Source organism: Sminthopsis crassicaudata, chromosome 2, assembly GCF_048593235.1.
Source record: "Sminthopsis crassicaudata isolate SCR6 chromosome 2, ASM4859323v1, whole genome shotgun sequence".
Lineage (NCBI taxonomy): Eukaryota > Metazoa > Chordata > Mammalia > Dasyuromorphia > Dasyuridae > Sminthopsis > Sminthopsis crassicaudata.
In genome coordinates, this window is record NC_133618.1 from 170,442,379 (window position 1) to 170,448,829 (window position 6,451).

The following is a 6,451-nucleotide window of genomic DNA, read 5'->3' on the forward strand; positions in this document are numbered from 1 at the left end:
CCTGTGGTCCAATGTAGACAGAACCTAATGAATGGAGCCAAACATTTGGAATATGCTGTATCACATGACAATACTTCTTATCTTGTGCTACTAAACCCTTTAGAGAGGTTTTGGGACAAATTTGGTCATAACTATTCGAGATTTTTCACTATCTCATTTTCAACACATTTAAGATGTAATTAAGTCTGGTGCTTTTTAATGTAGTAGGTACAGGAAGAGGAAAACAATCAAAAAGTATTCAGCTGTCATAAGCTGGGAGTAAGCACACATTCTATTACCTTAAAAAAACTACAACCAGGATTATTAAGGTCTGATAATGCCTAAGTCCAAAGAAGATCCATTTCCCTTGTTTCCAGTAGGAAAAAATAAATCACTCTGTTTCTTTGCCCCTGGTTATTTCTTTCAGGAGCAAAATCACAGAACATGAGAGGAGCCATTCATCATCTCTACCCCAGATTCCACTAGATGTGTTTCCAGGAACTGTGGTTCTAAATAGAGTGTTCACAATCACTTTGAAAACATAAAGGTATTTTATTGCATTGAAAATTAACATTGTCTACACCAACTGTTTCTACGTAATCTAAACAAAGTTTTAATTTTAAGTTGGCTTAAATACCCTCTTCCCCACATTTCTAACATTTAGAATCTAGGAAGAATAAAAGCACTTTGCTTTTTATTAAGTCTTAAAGTGTTTCCAATAAGCATTGGAATATCCTGGGAAAAGTTAAAAAGAATCAATATTCAAGAAAGATAAAATGACCCAGAGTATAAAGAACCAGTCTTGGAGTCAGGAAGACCTGTCATACTGTCTCTGATATATACTGATTGTGTAGCTATCAGCAAATCACCTAACTTCTCCAGGTCACCAATAACTTCTGAAGATGAAAGAAGGAGTTTTTACAATGGTAATTTGCTACACTAGTGAAACCAAGAGTTTAGCCAATGTCCCTCCCATACCCCTCATAAATTAATATTCAAGGTTTCAAATAGTATATTGTTGGAAAGGATGGTGGGAAGAGTATAAAGGATGACTGTTTTATTACTATCAGAGAGGATTATGATTCATGCTTTTAGGGCAGGACAAAGGTCATTGGATTAATAACGTGCCAATAATCCGAGGTGCTCTAGATCATAGAATACATGAAGTTCATATTCAGTTTGTATTAGCCTGGCACTCAGTCACAGATGGCTGATTTTATGAATTTTGGCAATGAGCAATGCCTTGCCCTAGTTTCTCTAAACTATTTTGGAGCTTTATAAAATTTTATTTAATCCCATAATTCCTTCATATAGCTTTTTAAAATCATAGATTCTATTCCCCACTCCTTAAATACCCCTTCCCTAAATCATTGTCACTGACTACTGATGCCTGTTCCCTGGGATGGAAAGTTTAGCATCATTTAAATAGAATGGAGAAATTTGAGTATAAAGCTGATCTATTAATTCAGTTTGACAGCTAAATAGATCAGTTGCTGGAATGAAGTCTAGCCAACTGAAAGAGAATAAGAAATTTTTTGTTGGTTGGTTTGTTGAATCAAGCCCTGGGAACAGAATAAAGACTCATTTACCTATGGCTACAAGTAGTCCACATTTTACTTCCTAGGTTCATATGATAGTCCAAATAGCTGATTTTATATAGAATTTAAGGAGTGGGAAGACAGAGAAGAGAAAAATAATTTAATGCCTATAATGTTCCAGGTATGTGCTAAGTATTTTACCAATATGATCTCATTTGATACTCATAACTACAGTGGGAGGTAGGTACTATTATTATCCCCAATTTATAGATGAAAAGATTGAGACAAACAGGATTTAGATGACTTTCTGAAGATCATGCAGCTAGTAAGTATTTCAACTAAGATCTTCCTGACTCCAGGCCCTATGTTCTATCTATTATGCCACCAGCTGCCTCTTGGAGTTTGAAAAGCGTCTCAACTTGATTTTCACAATCTTATGTGAGAAAAACTATATTTATTCCCCATTTAGCAGATGAAAAAAACTGAAGCTTCACAAGTTTATTTACCCACCATCATATAGCTAGTAAGTATCAGAGGTGGGATTCAAATCCAAATGTTTTCTGACTTAAAATATGACATTCAGATTATAGAGAGAACAGCTACTCTAGAGTCAAAGGGCCTGGATTCACATCTAATTTCTGAATCTATCTGAGTTGCTTTAGGCACTTAATTTTAATTTCTCTGAGTTTCTGTTTCATAAAATGAGGGTATTGGACTAGGTAGCCTTTGAGGTCCATTACAGTTCTAAATTACAATCCTAAGAATTTTTCCTATTATATCCTGGTGCCTCTCTGTGTCATACTAAGTCAAGTTATTGACATTGTCTGTCAATTTTAGTCTATTTTTTAAATGAAAGTCTATAAAGTTTTCATTTCTGATGGTCTGAATAAAGCAAAAATGCCCTCCTTGGTGTAAAAGAGTAAAAATGATTTTATTACCTGTGTGACTTTGGGCCAGTCATTTAAATTGTATCTTTTGGTATAAATAGGGATAATAATATTTGCTCTTCCTGATATATGCTTCCTGAAATAACATATGTGAAATGATTTTTTAAATCCAAGATATTAGATAAACTATTTTTATATCTTTTAAAAAAGTATCACTAGCTTTTTCCAACTGCCTCAACTTCCCCAATCAGCAAACCAAATAAATAAATATATACATAAATGAAAACTTCCTGTGACAGAGAAGTATAGCCAACCAAAAACATCTACATATTAGCCTTTTCTGAATATGACATTCTCTTTCTTTTTCATATTCCCCAAGTTTATGGATGTGAAGAGAAACTGAATTGTTTAATTTGTTTTCTTCTTTTTACTGTTTTTTTTTTTTCATATGATTGTTGATAGCTTGCATTTCTTCTTTAAGAATTAAGTCTTTCTTCCAAGGCCAAGAAGAAATTATAATTATCATTAAGATTCATTCAACTAGTTCCAAATTTACCTTGTTGCTCATTTTCTGTACTTAAATTCCTGGTCCTGTTGCCAACCATCAGTTATCTTATCCTCTCCTTATGAATAAGATACTGTGTGGCCAAAATAGTAGCAACAAGGTAAATTTGGAACTGCTTGAATGGATCTTAATGGTAATTATAAATGGGTCATTGGACAGAAATATTCCTAGTGTAGTGCCATAGAAATTTCTTCTTGGCCTTGTGCTGTTCAACATTTGTCAGCTGTACTACTGGGCTTATCTCCCAAGGAAATACTAAAGAAGGGAAAGGGACCCGTATGTGCCAAAATGTTTGTGGCAGCCCTTTTCATATTGGCTAGAAACTGGAAAATGAATGGATGCCCATCAATTGGAGAATGGTTGGGTAAATTATGGTATATGAATGTTATAGAATATTATTGTTCTGTAAGAAAGGACTAGCAGGAGGAATACAGAGAGTCTTGGAGAGACTTACATCAACTGATGCTGAGTGAAATGATCAGAACTAGGAGATCATTATACACTTCAACAATGATACTGTATGAGGATGTATTCTGATGGAACTGGATATCTTCAACAAAGAGAAGAGCTAATCCAATTCCAATTGATCAATGATGGACAGAATCAGCTACACTCAGAAAAGGAAGACTGGAAAATGAGTGTAAAATGTTTGTATTTTTTGTTTTTCTCCCCAGGTTATTTTTACCTTCTGAATCCAATTCTTCCTTTGCAACAACAACAAAATTCGGTTCTGCACATATATATTGTATCTAGGATATACTATAACATATTTAATATATATGGGAATGCCTGCCATCTAGGGGAGGGAGTGGAGGGAAGGAGGGGAAAAATTCGGAACAGAAGGGAGTACAAGGGATGATGTAAAAAATTACCTATGCATATGTACTGTCAAAAATGTTATAATTATAAAATTAATAAAAAAACATTTGTCAGCTATAAAAGTTGATACAATATCAGTTATACTGTTAATAAACATTTATTAATCACTGACTATATGCCACAACAAACATTTATTAATATTCTAGGCATGGTGCTAAGTACTGGGGACACAAAAAAGACAAAAAATAGACTTTTGCCTCCAGAGACTCACAGAAAAATGGGGGAGACCACAAACAATGTTCAGGATAAATTGGAGATGATCAAGAGAGGAAACACATTAGATTTAGTGTGGATTGGAAAAGCTTCCTACAGAAGATGAGATTTTAGCTTGGAATTGAAGGAAGCCAAGGAAGTCAGGTGAAGAAAAGAAGAGGAAGATATTATCAGGCATGAGAGACAGCCAATGACAATGGCCAAATTTGATAAAGGGAGTGTCTTAAATGAAGAACAGTAAGGAGATCAATGTTACTGGATTACAGATTAAATGGTTGGAGAAGAAGGTCTAAGGAGAGAGAAAATAGGAAAGTTAGGGGAGACATGTTATGAAAGTAAGAGAATTTAATATTTGCCCCCAGAGGTGATAAATAACCCTTGGAGTTTATTGTGAAGGATAATCTGGTCTAACCTGTGCTTTTTGAAGATCATTTTGACAGCTAGATTGAAGAGGGGCAAGACTTGTGTCAAAGAAGTCAACCAGCTGACTACCATTAATCTATGTATAAGGTAATCAAGGCTAGCAAGTGTATTAGCAAGTATCAGAGAAAAGAAACTTTGAGATATAGCATTTAGAATAAGGGAAGAGATAGCACTCCATACTCTGCCCTCATCAGACCACATTTGGAGTATAGTGCTCAGTTCTGGGTCCTACATTTAAAAAAAGAAGGGAATGACCAAGATGTTAGCATGGATTAGTGATATCATTTTATGAAGCTTGGTTATTATTATTATTGCTGCTAAAAGTAAGGACTTCAAAATTAATAGGTTGAGCTTTTGTTGACTTCTTAATTCTCAATTCTCATGGTTTGTTTGCTTAAATGACCTTATTGGATACTCTCAGGAAACCAGCATTCTTTAAAAAGTTACAGTGAAGCACAGTAAATAAACATTATCATTTTTTCTGAGTATAAAGAAAATTGTAGCTTCCAATGAATATAATAGCCATTATTTAAATAAATAGATTTTGTAGTATAGAACTGAAAAATTCAAATGGGCCAAACTTGAAGATTAATTTATATACATTAATTGATTCTTATGCATCTAACCTCTATTTGTTTAATTCCTTTGTTGATGGTTACTCCTTCATTATTCCTAACTGCTGTCTTCTCTTTTTAAACTAACCAGTATTTTAAAAAAATTTCTCTGGTGGTAAATTCAGATAGATATGCTGCGATCTCTCCAAATTGATTTTCTGAAAAGCTCAGTGATATCCACTACTTCACACAAACCCTTTTAAAAATTTCATCTAACAAGACTTTGCTTTTCAAGACTGGAATTTCTGGTAATACAAATCTTCATTATGTAGAAACTTGCATAGAAATGCTGCAGCTGTCTGGAGGCCTCTCTAATAAGTGCTTTGCAGTGTCTTCAATTTCAGCAAAGATGCCTCAGTGTATTTAAAGAATAATGATATGGAAGAGAAGGAGAGCAGGGAATGCTCCAGTTTCATTTTGCTGGCATTTTCAAACAATAATTCATATTCATGTGATGTTCTATACAAACTCTCTCCTCTGTTTTCACATACACTGCTACTTACTTGAATCACGCTTTGACTGTCCATTGAGGCAATTCATTGGCAACAATTCTACATCAAATAACTGCAGCATCATTCCTCTTTTGTTCTGTTCTCAAAGGAAGAAGTGACCCTTATCTTTGCTAACATCAATGCTTCTAGTCATATCCTTGATCCTATCTCTTCTCATATCCTCCATATTGTCCCTTTCCCTAATTTTCAACCTCTCTTTATCTTCCCCTTTACTTTCTTTAAAAATACATCCAGATCTCCCCATGCCAAAAACATAAACAGAACCCTTCATTTGATTGCATCATCTCCTCAATTTATTGCCATATCTCTCCGCCATCTTTTATATCTAAATCTATAGAAAATACTGTTCATACTCATTGCTCCCACTTTCTCCACTTTCACTCACTTCTCAGCCTCTTGCTCTCTGGTTTCTGTTCTCATCAGAAACTGCTCTCACCATAACGATTTCTTCATTCTAAGTTCAATATGTTTCCTCCAACTCAGTTCTAACCTTGTCAACTTCTCTACCAAGCTCAATCGTAGTGACAGCTCTTTCTTGGATATCCTCTTCCAAAGGATATCCTTGGATATCTTTCCCTGGTGTCAAAAGAGTAGAAAGAGGCACCACAGGGGCAGCTAGTTGGTACAGTGGATAGAGAGAGCACCAGCCCTGAAGTCAGGAGGACCTGAGTTCAAATATGGCTTCAGACACTTAATACTTCCTGGCTATGTGACACTGAGCAAGTCACTTAACCCCAATTGCAAAAAAAAAAAAAAAAAAAAAAAAAAGAAAGAAAGAAAAAAAGAGGCATCACTATACTATAAATAAGAATCTCTGTGGGCCACATATTGACTTAGAAAA